At 42.3% G+C, this 20184-nt stretch overlaps 1 protein-coding gene across 2 annotated transcripts in view; it reads left to right on the top strand.

The window, feature by feature from the left end:
- The window catches only part of LOC110288125 (C-type lectin domain family 2 member I-like), a 44114-nt gene that overhangs the window by 13036 nt on the left and 10894 nt on the right, over window positions 1-20184 (top strand). Inside the window, exons 2-3 of one of the 2 annotated variants that reach the window (XM_029473818.1) lie at window positions 14311-14415; window positions 18048-18142. The gene's annotated coding sequence lies outside the window, so the exon portion shown is untranslated. Of the gene's footprint in view, window positions 1-3256; window positions 3359-14310; window positions 14416-18047; window positions 18143-20184 lie in introns of those variants that run through there. The other variant, XM_029473817.1, reaches the window with a different exon arrangement.

The raw sequence follows: 20184 nt of genomic DNA, 5'->3' as shown, positions 1-20184 counted from the left end.
TTCCATCTCTTGTATTCTGTTGTTGATGCTTGCATCTATGGTTCCAGATTTCTTTCCTAGGGTTTCTATCTCCAGAGTTGTCTCCCTTTGGGTTTTCTCTATTGTTTCTTCTTCCATTTTCAGATCTTGGATCATTTTGTTCAATTCCAACACCTGTTTGGTTGTGTTTTTCTGTAATTCTTTAAGGGATTTTTATGTTTCTTCTTTAAGGACTTCTACTTGTTTAGCAGTGTTTTCCTGTAATTCTTCAAGGGATTTTTGTGCTTCCTCTTTAAGGCCCTCTAAATGTTTAGCCATGTTCTCTTGTAGTTCTTTAGGTGAGTTATTAATTTCCTTCTTAAAATCCTCTACCGGCATCATGAGATATGATTTTAAATCTGAATCTTGCTTTTCGGGTGTGTTGGGGTATCCAGGACTCGCTGAGGTGGTACTGCTGGGTTTGGATGATGGTGAGCAGTCTTGGTTTCTGTTAGTAAGATTGTTCCATTTGCATTTCGCCATCTGGTAATCTCTGGCATTAGTTGTTATAGCTGTTTTTGGCTGGAGGTTGCTGTGATTCTGATAGTCTCTGTTAGCACTCCTGGGAGTTCAACTCTCTCCTGAGTCTCAGTGGGCAGAGTACTCTCAGCAGGCCATCTTTCCTCTGACAGGGGAGGAGCACAGATGTCTGGAGCTCAGATCTGCTTCTTGGCTGAAGATGATGACCCAAAACGGGGCCTGTCCCAGAAGCTATGTTGCTTCTTCAGTGTGCAGGTTCCCCTGCACAGACTGGTCTCTGAGGGACCAGGGATACAAGATAGATCTCTCACCTGCTCCAGCTGTTAGAGCTGTCCCTGGTGGCCATCTCTTCTTTGGCAGGGAAGGAGCACAGGGTCTAGAACTCAGATCTGCTGTGTTGTATCATTTTGATTTACTCATCATGAATCATAATACAATAGGAACTCTCATGTGGGCATGCACTAAGGAAGGGAATTGTTTGTGCTGGGATTGGTCAGGGTATCCGTTTAAAGCTGTGGATATTTTCTTTTCTACCTGTATCTCCACAGCCTCTCTTTAATGCTGTCTATAGCAAATATCAGCATCATTGTGTATTACTAGAATTGCCAAATTTGGAGACTCTATGATGGATATTCATCAAAATTAAAATAAATCCCCAAATTAATCACAACTGGGGATGGAGTAGGCTTTTCAAACTCATGATCCCATTTCCTTCAATAAGAGCACACCTTGTCGAACAAGGCCATATCTCCTAATTCTTCCTAAACAGCTCNACCAACTAGGTACCAAGCATTTGAATATTTGAGCCTATGGGGCCATTCTCATTCACCATAGTGTTATATAGGAATATGGGTAAAGGACTGTATGAGCCATATCTGCTAAAGGGAAACATTGTTCTGTTCATGGTAAAGTTCTTTGTCATGAACTAAGGACTGGATAGATGGCTCAGCTATGCAAAGCTAGGATCACAACTGAAAAGACAAGAACAATGGCTAAAACTTCCCATTGTTAGACACTCTTTCCATCATGAGTTTTGGGAGGTGAAGAACTAAATGAGAAGGTCAAAACCAGGCAACCTCATTAGCTCAAAAAAACCTGAACAAAGACTACCTTCAGCAAGGATGGAAAATGTGGTGTTGGGTTGCTTCTGACTTACCTCCTGTGCTAGAAGACTTCAGGAGATAAACTCTCAGATCCTTGTTTTGCACCTCAAATTTGTGCTGACATCTGAGAAAATTACCGCTTGGACATCAGAAAATCTGGTGACCCATCTCCAACTGCATTGACAATTTCCAAGTAACAGAATTTAAAAACCCTCTGACTACATTTCTATTAACTCTCATTTTATAATATATTTTATTTAATATATTATATTACTATATTAATTATACATCCTTATATTTTATATAGTTAATATACTAAATATTCTATTTTTTAAAATTAGCCTTGGCTGACTTGGAGCTCCCTATATAGACCAGGCTAGCCTCCAATTCATAGAGCTCTACCTGCAACAGCCTTCCCAGGGCCAGGATCAGAGCAAATGTGTAACCATACCACCACCTAAATATTTTATCCTAAATACTTTTTAAATAGTCTGAGATATTTACAAATTCCTTGGCATATGTTCCTAAATGATAAAAATAATTCTAAACGTATCCTGCATGAGGATGAGGATGTTCTGTTGTTACATTTTTGGGGTACCTGTATTCTAAACCCAAATTCTTTAAGCCTGTGAATTCAGGTCTGAGCAATCTGACACCCTCTCCTGGCCTCTATAGGCACCTGCATGGTTCCACAGAGAGTCACACCCACATACGTAGTCAAAATCTAGAGCAGTTTTTCTATACCTGTGAGATGCAACCCCTTTTTCAGAATGGGGGAGTCGAATTACCCTTTCACAGGGGTCTCATATGAGACATCCTACATATCAAATATTTACATTATAATTCATAATTGTACCAGAATTACAGTTATGAAGTATCAACAAAATAATTTTATGGTTGAGAGTCACCACAATGTGCAGAACTGTATTGAAGAGTCACAGTATGGGCAAAGTTGAGAAACACTGGTCGAGAGGCATTCCTTGTGGTGATAAAGGTGGCAGTGGGCATTATCTTTCTGTCTCCACACCACTAGCAAAATGATTCCATATGTAAACATGTAATATGAGACAGCCTGAGTCTGTAGTCCTGAGTCAGGATCTGGTCCAGAACACAGGATCTCTTATTCCCTGAGAGGCAAGAAGTGTTTTTAGCTCTGACTATGATCCCCAACTCTCTCCTTTCTGACTGTGTCTTCTAGAGATTCTGTCTCTGGGCTTTTCAACACACAGACTCCTCTGACCTTGCCCTGGGTGTCCCTGTAAATAATGCTCTCAAAACCCAGAGCTGTAACAACGTGGGGCTCACCTACCCTGAAGATCACTGTCTGATGTGTGGTATTCAGGGCAGGAAAGGATTGGTAATATTTTCTTTTTGTTGGTGTCGTGTGTGTGTTTGTGTGTTTTTTTGTTGTCGTCTTTTATTTCCAAATTGATTCCCTCTGGACAGTAAAACTGGTCTCACTTTCCAGCCTCTTTTGGCTTTGTTAAAAGCTCTTTATCTACAGCATTAGTTTCACTTGCCTCCCTTACAATGATTCAATTTGAGTCAAACAAGTTTGCACAGGAAGGAGGAGCTCAAGTTACCGGATTGGCCGGTTGGGTTGGCTAAATGCTGAAACCTCCTATGTATTTGTGCTTCTCAGCTTTCAATTTTCAATCCTGTAGTGGAAACTCAGCTTCTCAGCTCTGAGATGAGTGTCACAAAGGCTTCCCTACCTATGCTCAGCACTACAGGCAGCCCAAAGGAGGGAGAAGTCGGTATGTATTCAATAGTATTTGAACCAAACTATAAGAGCAGAGAGGATCTTCACCAGGGAAGGAAGGCAAAAGAGCTGAACCTTGAACAAAATAAGAACAGAAGGGCGACTGTGAGCCTGTCACGGTGGGTCTGCAGAGCAGGAGAATGCAGACGGGATTAGCTATGAGGTTGTTACATTAGTTATTCTATTGGAGCATACAATACTCGAATAGTTCTCAGGCAAGAGAAATGAGCAGCGAGTCTCCTTCTAAGAGTCAGAGCTGTAGCCACAGCGTTCTTTCTTTGTACTTATCTTGGAGACCACTCTTCCTAGGGATCTGGTATGCTACAGTTTGGTGGATTACCTTATTGTAGAAATTGCTAGTTCTACATTTCCCTGAGTGGAGGATATTCAAACAATAGCTTTGCAATATGCATAGTGACAGAAGGTGCCTGGGAAGCTTGGGGCTTTTGTTTGCAGATCCATTGTAATTAAAAAAGAATTGTAAGGAGGTGGCATGGGGTGGGTTTGGGGGTTTGAACCTACCCAGGACCAAATCCTTTCCATTTTGAGCTCTTGTTAAGTTATAGAAAAAGAATATAATGGGGTTTTCTTCTTCAGCCTTCAGAAAGGAAGCAATATTTTGTTTCTTGTGTTTCAAACTATCTATGCTTCATTATATTGTGTTCCTTTATCTTCCTTTTTTCCTTCATTCCTGTTCCTTCATCTCTTTTCTTCTTTTTGTCATTAATTTGAAGAATACTGGATTTTGAGAAAACAAAATCGATATTTATCAACATACAAAATTCACAACAAATGTTAATGCTTATCACTTAAGCCAAGTATTCTGACTGAAACTATTATTATAATTACTGATAATGATGATGAGAATTGATTGCTTCTTCTGCATTTCAGATAATGTTAGGATAGTGCCATAGCAAGAAGGGGAAATATGAAGAATTTTGTCAATAAAAACTGAGTTTTGGTAAAGAAGTACTACAGACAGATCCCTTTTTTGGGTCTCCTATCTGCATGGAACCGGCTACTGGTTGCAGGTGGGTTAAGGAGTCAGCAAAAGTGGGGTGACAAACAGACACAACATGAGAGAGTGTTTTGAATCTGAGTGTAATGTCCACAGGAAAAACGGACTTTTTTTTATACAGAAGAAAAACAAAACAAAACAAAACAAAACAAGAAAAGCCAGGTGGGACACATCTGCCAAGTTTCTGTGACACAAAACAGAAGGAATGCAAACATCAAAAGATGGAGGAGGATCAGGCCGCATTTACCACTTAGAATGGAGCCAGGTGTAATGCTGGTCTATTGTTAAACCTGCCACCAGGGGTTCTTAGTAAATACCTGATAATGCTGTTCCTTTGGTCCTAGTGAAGAAACCTGTCCCAGGGGGGATTCCCTAACTCTTTCAAGGTTAATGGACCTATTTGATAGGTCATTTTGTATTCCCTTGTTTGGGTGAGACTGGGCTATTGTTCTAAGTAATCACTTTGCAGACTAGTCCTGAGCTATTCTAGCTCTGTTCTTTGTAATGCCTAATTAGTTTCACTGTCTCTATTAGAAGTAAATTTGAATGTTATTGAATAGGTAACATTCTCACTGAATTCCTACTGAATTCTAAGTCTGCTTCAAGGATTTCAAGGATGTTGGAACACTGGTGGAGGCTTACCTATGTCAAAATTCAATGTTTAAAGGCACTTATAATAAAACAATACTGAAGGAGAGCATACACCATACTATTGTGGGGACAGGGTTTGAGTATAAGGGCTATGAGAATGTCAAGGTTCCAGGAGACTGAGTTTCCTTGAAACTCTGCCTCGTGACTGCCTTCAGGCCTTTTGACCCTGACAGGCAGACTTCACTGGAGTGGGAATAGCAAAGAAGTAACAGGTTACATCTGTGAAAGCTTGTATCAGAACTTGCTTATCGTTTTTGTGAAGTCTATAAAAAATCTGGCAGCCCTAGCTAGTTAATGAATTTATTAACGAGTAACTATGATGAAGGATTACCTTAGGGTAAGGAGCTAGGTCTGTTTTCTAGCTGTCAAGCTATAGTTTCTTTTGTCGTTAATGGAGTCAGAATCCTGGGGAAGAATAAATTATAATCTTGGAGTCATATATTAATCAAAGAATGATAGAGTTCATCTATAGTCCAAACAGTTCCCAGGTCCCTATATTCTCCATGGTAACTTAGGTGGAGTCACTAGGGCTTTCAAGCCCCGAATAAGGAGGGCCTTGTCCTCCTTGGAACAGGTAATGCATGGAATGAAAAATTGTTGACCTTCACTCAGGCAATATAAGTCACTTGACTCTTAGGGTATCCAGTCTTATCCACAGTGTTTTTCAGTGGTTGTCATACCACAATCTAGGTGGTCTCTTGCAGCTGTGTCTATATCTTCCGAGTCCTTGGGAATATGCTGTTGGGCTTTGGGAGATTCTATCTGTCATAAACTTATTAATTATTAGCAGACTTCTGAGAAGATTGAAGGCTATATCGATTGGTCATATCTGAGTTAGACGTTTGTTAAATTATTTCTTTGAGAATGTATGTAGTAAATATAGCACACTATAATTTGCTGGAGCTGGTGAATTTTGACCTGTTCTGTTGCTGATCTACAGAGTGAGACAGGCATGCATGCATGTTTTGTTGAGGTACCAGGCAAGCCCCTGCTCCAGGGGTGTGGCATGTGCATGCAGCCTAAATAGCACAGATTGTAAGGAGTAAAAATAACAGCTTGCATGTCCCAGGTAGCTCAGGGGTGAGGTACCACTGAACTACAGTGCTGATGGTGTCATGGGTTTGGGGTGGTCCTGTGGCATGCAGGGCTCATACACAAGCAGGTGGGGTGGGACTTTCTCCTAGCAGCCAGAAGCTCTGGCACAGTGCGGGCTGGTGCTGCCCTATCTCACCTAATGGGTAAGGGAAGGGAAGCACCTGAAGTAGCTTTCAGTCTCCTGGCAACGTGTGCATTATTCCAACAGCAGGCAGCTCATGCTCACTTCATGAGTCCTGAGCAGAGGGAGAAAGAAAGAGAGAGAGGGGCTCATGCATGGGCACATGTGTGTGTGAGTGTGTGTGTGTGTGTGTGTGTGTGTGTGTGTGTGTGAGCACAAATAGCAGGGCAGACAGTGGAGCAGACACCCATGGAGTGGGAAAAATGGTGTCTCAGGGACAGAGTCCCAGATAGAGTGTGGGAAGCACAAGGGGGCAGGGTTAAAACTGTTTTTCTCACCACTGCAGCATCACTCAGCAGAATGAGGAAGCAAGGGGGAAAGAGGGACAGGGGCAGATAGGTGGTGTGCAAGAAAACAACATCTCAGCAGACAGAGTTCCTGGCAGGATGCAAGGGGCAGAGCCAGACCTGCTTTTTACTTGAACCAGGAGCAGAGCAAATAGCAAGAGAATGAGGGCTGTTGTGTCCGGCCAGCAGATCACAGGTCTGGGTTCTAGCCTGGAAAGGCATTTTGGAAACCTGAAAGAGAAGAGGGGCTAGGCTGCACGAGATAAAGAAGGAACCAAGACAAGGCTGTGCTCAAGGTTCAATTTTAATGTCAGCAAACAAGCTTTATAAAGAAAAGGGGAGGCCTGTCCTGGGCCAAGCAAAGTTCCTTTGAAGTAGATAGGTCAGCCTTTTAGTGGGAACTCACAAAGATCCAGAAAGTCTTAGAAGAGAAGCCTCAGGCAGGTTGGACCTTGGGCAGGTAGTGGCACATCAAAGGAGCAGCACAGCAGGTGGCTCTGCTTAAGCAGCCTATCGTCATGGCCAGCATTGCTAAGCTGGAAGGAGGTAACAGATTGCTATTTCCAGCTGGCAACAGCAGCCACAGCAGGGGGACCCATAGCATGTGAATGAGGGAGGGGGGACTGGGAAGCCTATACTATGGATCACTATCTAGAGAGTTGTTTTAAAGTGCCAGTTTAGTGACCATGTAGAGATAGTTCAGGAAAACCCAGTAAATAGGGACAAGGCAGAGAAGACCAACCCATGGATGAGAATAGGGTTATTAACTAAACCTACTAGCATCCTGAGGATACTATTAATAACCAGAGAGGCTGACAGCCAGGCCAAACTACCAGGTCATCACATGATGGGCTGGGGCCTGAGCTCTGGGTTAATGCCATGAGGGATAGAGAGCAGTTCACCTAGTCCTGGGATTTCTCAACAGCGGTGGGGGGTGCGGGGGGAGGAACCTTCTCAGAGGAGAGGGTAAAAATCTCACCAAAGGGAAAATGTCCTAGGGAAGCACTGGGGTAGCTCCAAGCTCAAGAACTCTCCCCGGGGACCATGGGGACATTTACACTGACCAGTGTGGGGAGGGTGCTTACCATTCACACAAGTTTGGGCTAGTGAGCATTGGCTCTCCATGTGGTAGCAGGGAGGATGTAAACCTGCTGAGTTTCTAAATCTGAGTCTGAGTACCAAATGCTGTGCTTAAGAAAAGATAAGGAGAGAAGGAATATGTTTGTTGGATATGTAGCAAAGTATGGGGGAAGGGGATGTCTCTGTGGTCCATTCAGAGGCATCCCTTCCGCTTGAGGGACAAGCCATGTGATATCATATATTCAGGGCATGGGGAGGGGAGTTGCGAGGGTAGGGAGGAGAGAGAGAGAGAGAGAGAGAGAGAGAGAGAGAGAGAGAGAGAGAGAGAGAGAGAGAGAAGACTAGAGTAGAGGCTGGACAAGAACACATAGAGAAAGTGGGGGAAGGGAATGGGAGGGAGGGGGGAAGGGACAAGAGAACATGGTGAGAGCAAGAGAGCAGAGGAGGGGAGCAGCCCCTTTTACAGTGAGTCAGGCACACCAGGCTGTTGCCAGGTAACTGTGGGGCAGAGCTTNAACAAAAGGTAAACACCACTGATCTAAGAATAGTTATGTATTCAGAAATTTGAAAGCAGCTCAAAATAAAACATCTGCCTATATTTTGCAGAAGGTTTTAAAAAAGCCAATGGAAAAGTTGTAGATTAGATTAGCTCAAGCAGAAATAAGTTGGTGACTATTGAGCTATTGTTAGACCTAGTGGGGAAACCCCCACCCCATTCCCGATTCGGCGTGCACCCAAAAAATCACGAAGGACCATCTCTTGCTGTAATTACATGAGGACGTTTAATTACGGAGCTCCGGTCCGACATGCATCTCACACAGGAGATAACGGATGTAGGCCACGAGGCTCGAAAGCTAGGAGTTTTTATGGAGTAAGGGGCTTAGGGGTGTGGAATTCAGCATAGGGACACACTATTGGCTTATTCAAACATTATCAGAAGGATTACAGAGCAACAGGACTTCATTCCTGTGGGCTGGGGGCTTATCTTTGTTCACATAGCAACCAGTTGATGTATGACTTTTACCCGGTGCCAAGGGGCAATAGACAGAGGGGAGGTTCTGGCCAGATGGCCTTGCCTGCATCCTTGAATTCTTTTCATCTTCACAGTTAAGATGTTCTTAGGAATGCCTTAACAACAGCCCTGCCCTGGCAGGCCTGGGGGCTGTTCTGCTTTGTTCTCAGTCCCAGGCCTTGGCAGTGGGCTCTTAAACAACTCACAAGTTACAATTATTTTACCTTCCTTCACTATCAGATAAAAACAAAACAAAAAAACTACAACTGTGTGATCAGACTCTTAAGCTCTTAAAATAAACTGGAGTACAGCTGGTTTTATGGGTTACTCTAGAGCTTGCTGAGAGCCCAAAGCTGAGGAACATTTGGACAGAGTGAGAGATGATATGGTCAAATTTTTCCTATTTAATGTCCCTGCCTCAGTGCTCAGTCATATTGATTGACACTGTCAACATTGGTGGATATTTGGGTTGTGAATTTAACAAACATTTTTAATGAAACATTTTTTTTGTATTATTCTTTAATCTTCTTTTACAATCTAGTAGTTATCCCCTTCCCAGTCTGCCCTTCAACTGTCCTTCATCCCATTCCTTCTCCCCTGTCTTCAAAAGGATATTCCCACCCCTCCACCCCCACACCACCAAACCTCCCCACATTCTGGCGCCTCAAGTCTCTAGAGAGTTAGATGCATCGCCTCTCACTGAGGCTATACCAGTTAGTCCTATGCTGTACGTGTGTTGGGGGTCTCATATCAGCTAGTGTATGCTGCCTGGTTGGTGGCTCAGTGTCTGAGAGATCTTGGGGGTTCAGGCTAGTTGAGACTGCTGGGTAGTCCTTCTTCTCAGCTTCTCCAGCCTTTCCTTAATTCAGCAACAGAGGTCAGCAGCTTCTGTCCTTTGTTTGGCTCTAAGTATATGCATACTCAGGGGTTTTCAGGTGTTATTCGAGGGCAGTCATGATAAGCTCCTGTCTGTAACACACCATAGCATCAGTAATATTGTGTCCGGCCTTGGAGCTTCCTCTTGAGCTGGATCCCAATTTGGGACGGTCACTGAATCTCCTTTACCTCAGTCTCTTCTCCATTTTTGTCCCTGCAGTTCTTTTAGACAAGAATAATTCTGGGTCATAGTTTTTGACCCCATCCACTTGATGCCCTGTCTTTCTGCTGGAGGTAGAGTCTACAAGTTCCCTCNCCCCACTGTTGGGCATTTCATCTAGGGTCCCTCCCTTTTAGTCCTGATTGTTTCTCACCTCCCAGGTCTGTGGTAATTCTAGAGGTTCCAAACCCTGACTCCTGGCTAACCTCCTGCATACCCAGATTGCCTGTTTCTATTCTTTCTGCCTGCCCTCAGGGCTTTGACCCTGTTACCCCACTAATACCTGATCATGCTCCCCTTTTCCCCTCCCTGTCCCCTCTCCAACCAAGGTGCCTCCTCCCTCTGCCTCTTGTGGTTGCTTTCTTCTCCCTCCCAAGTGGGATTGAGGCATCCTCACTTGGGCCCCTCAATTTGTTAATCTTGACTTCTATGGGTTGTATCGTGGGCATTCTGTATTTTTTTTTTTTTGGCTAATATAAACTTATTAGTGTGTGCATAGCAATAAGAATCTCTAAAGTCACTGCCAATACTCATAATGATGGAAACACAGATTTTCATGTCCTCTTGTGTAAATATGTGGGTAGGAGGGCCAGAGCATATAGTATGTGTATTCTCATTTGAAGAAAGTGGTGATCTGTTTTCAACTGTCTTTCCTCAAACGCAGTAGCAATGAACATATGTAATGCTAGTGTATGTTCAAGTATTTGGCCCATTCTTATTCTTTTTGTTTTCTTTGACTTTTGTTTTTAAATAATTGAATTCTCCAAACTATCAGAATGCTCTAGATACAACTTCTTGTTGATCTATATCTTACAAAAATTGTAAATTCCCTTTATAGAAGTTGGAAAAAAAAAGATTTTTTTTTGTTTTTTGTTTTGTTTGATTTTTGAATTAGAGCAAAGTATGTATATTTCATTTTAATCTAAGTTGGATAAGGATTTTGCTATAAACTTGAGACATTTTTATTCAAGGCAAGTTCAAAGAGATTTTTCTTTTCCCTTTTCCTCAGATAGTTTTATAGCCCTATGCTTCATGTTTAAGTTGCCTTTTATAGGAGGAGGTAGGAGATCAGAGAGACAGAGTACCATGTGCACAGCATGGCCAGGGTCAGTCTCCTGGGATAATTATAAGTTAGGCCCAGACATTGGACTTGCTTCATTTTTTTTTGTATTTTTCTTTTATTATTATTATGCTTATTATTATTACTATTAATTTGGTTTGTGTGTTTATGACTTCACCAAAACAATACTTATGTCTTTGTTTCTGTCACTCTGATTTGGTGTTATCACTTGTACAAATTTGGCCTCATTTTTAAATTGTTCTGCTAGACTGATTCTATTCCCTTTTCATGAAATTTAAAATTTACTTTGTGCTAGAGAGATGGCATGTGACTAAAAGCACTGGGTACTCTTTTAGGGGAACTAGGTTCAGTTCCCAGTGTCCTCATGGCCCCTCACAACTGTAATTTCAGCTCCAGGGAACTCAACATTCTTTCTTGTCTCCTCAGGCATCAGGCATGCATATAGTACATACACAGACACACATGCAGGCAAATTACCCATATGCATTAAATACAAATACATTTTAAATGAATAAAATTACCTTTCTGATTTTTTGAAATGCCCAATATCCACAAATATGTTCCTTCAAATCCTAACTTGCTAAGAATTTTTGTTATTTTAGACTAATATTAATTTTTTCACATGATTTTGGTAAACTTGTTAAAACACCCCCATATTTCACCCACTAGTTATGCCAGTGTGTTCTATTACACTTATGTGCCTTTATTAGTTAATGTGTTTATTGACTAGTTTCTTTGAGACTGATCCTTACATAATCCAGGTTGAGCTCTTTCCCCAACCTGCAGGGATAATCAGTGGGGACCAAGGGCAGGAGAGAGAGAGGGGGGGAGGGAGAGAGGGAGGGAGGGAGAGAGAGAGAGAGAGAGAGAGAGAGAGAGAGAGAGAGAGAAGAGAGAAGAGAGAGAAAAGACACGAAGAAAGAGAGCAAGTCAATCATACTGATCAAGTTCTGAATATAAGCATAAGCAAGAGGTGGCTCCAAGGGAGGGGGGAAGAGTCCAGGGGCTAACTGAAGGTTAGGTGGCAATCTTCAGCTCCTGGAACCAATGGTCACAGTGTCCTCTTTTCTCACAAACATTTTTACTGTTATGACCACGAATGTTCTCTCAGGATTGTTTATGTAAGCTATAAAATTTTCACAAGGCCATGGGTGAGGCCATGGCTCTTGGCAGAGTTAAAACTTCCAATGTAGCCAAGGCTAGCCTTGTACTCCTGACTCCAGCTTCTGCCTCCCTAGCACAGGAAATATAAAAGTGTACCAANCTGTTTGTCTCATTGACTGGAGCAGGAGTTACACAGGTGGTTATGAGCTGCCCCTTTAGGAGCTGAGATTGGGAAATCAACACGGGTCCTCTATAAGAGCATCAACCGTTCTTAACCCCTCAGTCCTAACCAGTCTATTCTTATGGAACAAAGTCTATGGATAGCTTGGTTGTTGTTTGCTTTCAACCTGATCTTCACTCTTTCTGTTTCTTGCCTCTTCATTTACCCTTAGTTCAATGACTGGATGACTCCATGTTTTCTTTTCCTNTAGTCTTCTGTGAGTGATGGTCATCATTTATAGACCAGAACTTTCTGTGAAGGGGTTTGCATGGGTGAATACAAGCCAAATCTACACATTTCTTGAGATTGATATTAAACGTTTCTTGTGATTGATATTCTCATATCTATACTCTTCAAGAAAATGCTCCAAGGAAAATGTCTCAGAATCATCTCCCCCCAAGTATTCTGCCCTGCTTTACTGCCTCTGTGGAGTGATCATAGTCCTCACTGTAGCTGCAGTTGCTCTTTTTATTGCTTTCAGAGGCAAGTGACTTATTGTCCAAATTCTGTGGCATTCTGTCCACATTAACATTGTCAGTTATGTTCAATGACCACTGTGAAACAGGCATTGTGGGAAGGGCTCTAAAGAAAACACAGTGGAAGTTGCTGTTCTCTGGAAACTTTGGTTCCAGCAGGAAGATGCAGTGAAGGAACACACAGGCCATGGTGTACACAGGAGGTGTGTTCATCATCCCTGGGAAGATGACATTCAGCAGCCTCCAGACAGAGATGAAGGGGACATAGGTTCACTTGAGGAAACTTTCCAAGGCAGAGAACAAGGAGAGAAAAACTCCAAGGAGGAACCTTAAGGAAGGCTGAGGACAGAGAAGAGTAATATGGCCAGAAAGGTACAGTACCTCCCACCATGACCCATGGGTTTAGTTACCAGGATCGACTGTACTTTGAATGTATTAAATGTAGTTTCTCAAGTCATAAATTCATAGGATTTTAGTACCTCACTGTTCAGAATAGTGTAATAAAATTTTACACTGTCCTCTTAATTTTGTAAATCATCCTTTAATGCAACATGTCCATACTGTATACAGTACCTACCCAATAGTTCTCACTGCTGTCCCAATTATTAGGGTGCCTGTCAATAGATGTCCCTACAGAGTGCTTATTGCTCTAGTAACAACTATTGTAGTAACCGATGACCCAAAACTCAGATAGTGATGCTATTATAGAAATGCATTCCTGGAAGCCCTACTGACAGCAAGCATCTGAGACTGAGTGGGACACAGGCCCACCATGCTCAGGGGAGGATTCCTACAGATCACTTGGGAAAGCTACAATCACATTTACAGCTCACAGCTGAGCTCAGAAGGGTATTCCAAAAAGAGCCAAAGCATGTGTGTTATAATTCACGGTATTGTCTAAATTTTAGTGAGAACGACAGAACAGATATCAACCAAAAATACCTATGTTGCTTGCCTGAGAAGCTAGATTGAATTTGGAAATAAATGTTTTTGTTTTTCTGAATACTCAATAAAGGGGACATTCAGCCAGACGTTTTGCATGGCACAAGAGGTCCAACTAGATCAGTTTGACAACAAGGAGGAGCTGTAAGAAATAGTCATGGATTGGTTTGTCTGTTGAAAATTATATTACTTTGAGATAGAGAGGTTACAGATAAAGCATGAGGAAGAATCCCATCCCAAGCATGTGGAGACATGGGGAATGTGTGAGTGTGTGGCAATTGCTGATGCTAGACTTCTGACTGGAGTCCTGAGACATTCAAGAAATATTCTCTCACATAGTGCTCATAGGCATCTAGAAGGTCAGATATGCCATTTTACTGGGATACCTGGTTGTCATGAGTGTTTTTCTGTAAGATGGCACATGTTGCATACTGTTAATAACTGCAATAGAAAGTTAGCCCAGAACTATTATGGCCACAGAGGAATGTATCATTACATTTGATACTTTAATTCAAATGACATAGTTTACAATGACTGATGCCAAGTGGATCCACTGAGATCTGGAGACTAATATACCTCCAAATTCTGTGACCCTCAGTTCCACCCTCCTGTTACCTCTATAGGTAGCTGTGGAGTAGAGAGACTCCAGAATTATCTGAAACAATGACACCCATATATTCTTGGCTTTATGTGTTTTATGACAGAATTTCCTAGGGAAATACAAGGGGACTTTTGACTACTGGATCAGTCCGCACAGAGTCGTCAAAGCACCCTTGGAGGTGAACAGACAACACTGAGTATAACAACATGTATGTTTTCACAATGTGTTCCCTTCTGTGTTCATGTGTTGTGACATGCATCAGTTGTGGCTATGAGGGTTGAATGGCTCTGTTGCATGAATCTTACTGTACTGGTATGGAAGAAAAGCAACTCTTGGACTCGAGGTGTGCCCTGGGCATAGGTTGTGTGCCTCATGCAATAACCAATTTCCAGCAAACTCCACATCCTGACAAATTTAAGTCAATTGGATAATCTCCCATTTACGAACCCTCAACTTAAAGCATTTTCTTAGGGTTATTTCCCTCTAAATATTTAGCATGATGGTGGCAATTGGGATAGATGTTATCTGCTATCACCACTTGAAAATCTTTCCTTGGTGATAACTGCCCTTGCATGATGTAGACAGAACTGCTGATGGACAAGGGCTCTAAAACAATTGGAAGGTACTTCAGAATTGCAAGCCTGAGAATTATCAGCCTTCGGTTTGCATGGTTGTACCTGTTCACTGAAGAAGAGACTCCAGGAACATTGAGAGTCTCCCCTAAGGTCTTGTCATCAATGATCACTGGGGACAGCTCTTGAATGTGAGCACAGCCATTTTGAACAGACCCATTTCACTGGAACATTAAAGTACATAACCAGTCACCTCCATCATTAAAGACCTTCTAGCAATTTACAAGTGGTGTATTTTTCCCACTTTTATACATATGTGAAAGTACTTCAAGAAAGTATTGAAAATTACCCTTATGGGGCTATACAGTGCTACAGTCCATTTGAACATGGCAGCAAGCATTGTACACATAGTACGGGATTCAATAAGGATGAGTAATAGAGGTGAGGTGATCCAATTAAACCCTAAGGATGTAAAAGTCCCTAGGTGCAAAACTAGGGCATGAGATTCCAGTGGGCTCTGAGTCTGATTTATAGCATAAATAAGTGGTGAAGAGGAGTGAGATATGATTGTTGGAGTGAGTGCAATGGCAGACTCTGCAGAAATCTTTTTTTTTTTTCCTTTAGGGTTCCCATTCAAGGAGCTGAAAACTATAGCTTCCTGAGTAACAAGATCAGCAATAGCATGGGCTACTTAAATAGGAAGTGGATTTGTAGCAAGTCCAGTAGCTACACCTTACTAATGCTAGTGTCCTGTCTACATCATAGCAATCATGAGGAATATATAACAACTTATCTACTGTTGCTGCCTCATTAATGATCTGCTAAAATCATTATCACAATCAGTACATAATGCATGGTGATATCAAAGATGACAATTCTCTCTGAAGACTATTCATATGCGTGCTTTAGACAGGGTTCGGGCCACAGATATACACAGGGTCAGGAAATTGTACAGAGGTGTGTACCAATGGGAATGGGGAAATCGGGGTAGCCAACAGAAAGTCCCAGAAACCAGGAAAGCAAGAGGCTACCAGGACCCAATGGGGATGATATTAGCTAAAATACCCAACAAAGGGGAGGGAGACCTATAGAGACCATATTCAGGACCATGGCCCCTGGTTGAAGGATGGGGCTACTCATTCTTCTCAAAAAATTTTTTTTCTTTTTTCTTTTTGGTTTTTTGAGACAGGGTTTCTCTGTATAGCCCTGGATGTCCTGAAACTCACTTTGTAGACAAGATTGGCCTCCAACTCAGAAATCTGCCTGCCTTTCCCTCCGAGTGCTGGGATTAAAGGTATGCGCCACCATGCCCGGCTCTTCTCAAAATTTTAATCCAGAATTGCTCCCATATAAAGGAAACACTGGGAGGGACAAAGAGTGGAACAGAGACTGAAGGAAAGGCCATCCAGAGACTGCCCAACCTGGGGATCCATCCCATATGCAGCTTCCAAACCTAATCACTGTTGCTGATGCCAAGAAGTCTGTGCTGACAGGAGACTGACACAGTTGTCTCTTGAGAGGCTCAGCCAGAGCTTGACAAATACAGAGGCAGATGCTTGCAGCCAAACATTGGACTGAGCATGGGATCCCCAATGGAGGAGTTAGGGGAAGGACAGAAGGAGCTTAAGGGGTTTGCAACCCCATAGGAAGAATAACAATATCAACCAACCAGCAACCGCCCTGCCCCTCCTGAGCTCCCAGGTACTAAAGCACCAACCAAAGAATACACATGCAGGGACTGATGGCTCCAGTTGTGTATGTAGCAGAGAATGGCCTTAGCTGGCATCAATGGAGGGGAGGCTCTTGGTCCTGTGAAGGCTTGATGACCCAGAATAGGGGAATGCTAGAGCAGTGAGGTGGGAGTGGGTGCATGGGTGGGTGAATTAGTCCCAGTGACTGAATTTAGTAGGGCCTGTGTGCTTTACCAAAAAGAAAATAACTCAAGTTTTTGTTGCTTATTGTGGCCCTAACTCTCTAGCTTTTTTATATGCATTTTTATTTTATCCTAGGTCATTCTTTGTTTTTTTTGGAAGCTTTTTAGGTTTTCAATCTAGAACAACATAGATGTATGTTATCCTACTTTTTCCAAAACACTGGCTAGATTTTATCTTATGATATTGAAGCTCTCTATTGGTCATTTTATGTTATAATTTTAACCATGAGAACCAACTGGAGATGTTGGCCCCTGAGAGTGGCTGTTAGGTTAGCATCAAAATCTGAACAGAGGCAAGCAGCCCTAAGCCAGTAGGTGACATGGGATGATTTTCTTTTTTAAAAAACCTTTATATGGGCTTTTTAGACTTAGTTGTTATTTGAAGTAAAAACTAAAAGTGGCAAAATTAGTAGAAGAATGTTTGAATACCTCAAATTACAGACACTTTTGTTTGATAACTTCAGACTCAATGGATTTGAGGTCATTTAAAAATAAACATTTTGGTTAAATCTATGACATTTGAAATATAGCTGGTATCCAGAACACCTGTTATGCAATGCCTTTTTCAGCAGAGCAATTAATTACCGATGATAGTAAGCAAAACCTCATCTTGAGGAACACAATATTGTTAAAGGCTCTTATTCATGTCTTTAGTTATTTAGCCCTTTAGCATTGTTTTCCATGCTTGGTTGATACATTGTATATAAGTGAGCACCACTGACAGTATACTAGAGAGACAGGCATAAACTGGAAGTCTCCCAGCCAACAGAGGGTTTTATCATTTAAATATTGATGCTATAGGGTTATAGACATCAAATGAATCCACTGAGAACTGAGTGCCCATCTGGCTCCAGAGCCTATGCTCCTCGGTTATACCCTGCTGCCATCCCTAGAGAAGGCCTTAGGGCAGGGAGACTTAAGGGGCATCTGTAACTGGTAGTAGACACACGCATTTGCTTTCTGTGTTTGATGACAGGTTTTCTTGAAGAGATCTGTCAGGGCTTCTGACCAGTGGATCGGCCTGCACTGTGCCCTCCCCCCAGCCTTGAGCAGGCTGGCTCAGATCTTGTTTGCCACAGGTGCTAGCCCACCTAGGGTGGAGTCTTCTGACCTAGGTAAAGTCTTTTGTCTGCCACATCTGCAGCTTCCTGCAGTTTGTTGTCCTGACAGATCTGGACAAAGTGACCAGGAGATACTGGCATAGTGGGGGATGGTCCCCCTCCCCCCCTTTAAGCTCAGACTCAAAAGTAAACATTGGGCCTTGATCAGAGAACTTTGTCTTGGTTCTTTATTTCTCTTGCTGCCTTTCTCATCCAACCCAAACTTTCCTTTCAGGAACTCAGTAACCCATGGCCTCTGGTGGCGACACTTCACAGAGAGTCAACAGAACACTTTTGGTGGTGGACAGACAACACTGAATATAACAGCTTGTATGTTTCAGACTGCTTTTCCTTCTACTGTGTTCCTGTGTTGTGATGTTTGTCAATTGTAGCTATGAGACACGAAAGGCTGAGTATGTGAAGCCAAGTATACTGGAAAGGAGGAAAAATAAGCCCTTGGTCTGGATGTATGGCCGCAGCAAACCCTATGTCCCCTCAGATCTAACCCCTTCACTCTGCAAGCTCTAAATCCCCTCCTATCTAATTGCTTTTTCTGCCCTTCCATTTACTAGCTGCAATTGTAGAAACTCTATCCTTGCTTTGATTTCACTTAAATCCTTAGTGCTGTGGTGGAGTCTGGGCTAGCTCTTGACCACTCCTTTACCAATTAAAATGATTCCTTGCTATAAGCATGCTATGTAGCATGTAGTCAGAACTGCATATGGGCACTTGGGATTCTAGTGTCCCCCCAAATCACTGCTCAGTGCAAGTGTGAGACTCATTAGTCCACTTTTTGCCCAACTGCACCTGTTCACCTGCACAGGCTGCAGGGCCCCTGGAAACCTCCTCTAAAGTCTTATCATCAGAAACCAAGAGCTCCAGCTTGGATGGGAAATATTTCAGTGGTAGGTTTTATTTGTTTGTTTGGTTTTTGAGACAAGGTTTCTCTGTGCAGCCAGCACTTCCCTTGAATGTGCTCTGTAGACCAGGCTGGCCTTGACCTTGGAGCTCCACCTTCCACTGCTTCTCAAGTGTATGGATTACAGTCATGATCTGCTACATTTGTTTCAGTGGGATAGTCTGAGCTTTACCCATGCACTGGAAAGGTATAGTATAGGGGCCCCAATTACTGCCATTCATCAAACGAATTCATTGTAGCCATTTACAATAAGATATTTGAAAGGATTTATGTATTAATGAGTAAGTTTGGATAGCTGAAAATGTATTCAGCAAAGCCTGAAGGGGCAGTGTTTTTTTTTTGAACATTGCAACAAGCCTGGTTCTATACCTTGATGATAAACAGCTAATCTTAGTAGTGTGTGCTTCCATGTGCATGAATGACACATGTGTGGTAATCAAGCAAAGGCCTCAGGAGGTGAAGACATCAAATGTTGATGCAGGATAGCCTGGTGATGGACTTTTGATTTTTGCTTATCCATATGAAAAGTTGGAGTAGCTGTGTTAAAGATTATAATGGGTGATAAATGTTGTTATCCATCTTATGGGTATTTAACTATTTCTTGTTAGATTTTAAGTATGCCATCAGAGACTGAAGAAGATGACTACCTCAATAATAAAGGAATCAGAAGTGCCAGGATCACCACAGAGAAGAAATGGATTTGTAGCAAGCTGTAATGGCAGCCCTTGTGAAATTACTTAGCTTTTTTGATTATCAAATTAAGTTTTTATCTAAAAATAAAATATATGTTTTTATTTATTTGTGTTGGCTTTTTGATATGGAGTCTTTGTATATAGTCCTGTCTGTTCTGGAATTTACTATGTAGACCAGGCTTGCCTTGAACTCACAAGAATCTGCCTGCTTCTGCCTTTACCTCTGAGTACTGTGATTAAAGTCACACTATGCTATTCCTAACAAAAGAGGTTCACTTATACACACAGTTGTGGTGGTGGTGGTGGGGAGGCTCTTGGGTAAATTTGCAAACTAAATATGCCCTGGCAATGAAAACACAACTCAATTAATAAGAATGTATGCAGTGCGCCTAGATTGGGCAGATCTAGCACTACACTACTGTCTTCCACATCTGTGAGACCTCTTAGAACTTGCTTTTCTTCAGGCCACGTGCTTCTGCTCTGCTTTTCTTCTTCCTCCTCCACTGCATCCTCTCCCTCTTCCATTTTCTCCTTCTTCTTTCCCCCCACCTTCTGCCCCACCTTCCCTTTATCTGCCTGATCACCATCTCTCTTTTATTTTACAAATTAAGGTGGGAAGCAGGTTTACAGGAAATCATCTGAGTGCTGACTCATTCCTTGTTCACCATTCTTCTCAGGAGAACAGAATCAACATCAAATATAATTAACCCCAGCTATCCACAACAGTTTCTGATACTAATTTCTTTTCTTTTTTTTTTTTT

Source organism: Mus caroli, unplaced genomic scaffold (assembly GCF_900094665.2).
Source record: "Mus caroli unplaced genomic scaffold, CAROLI_EIJ_v1.1 scaffold_11744_1, whole genome shotgun sequence".
NCBI classification, from domain to species: Eukaryota; Metazoa; Chordata; class Mammalia; order Rodentia; family Muridae; genus Mus; species Mus caroli.
This window is presented reverse-complemented; position numbering and strand designations above follow the sequence as displayed.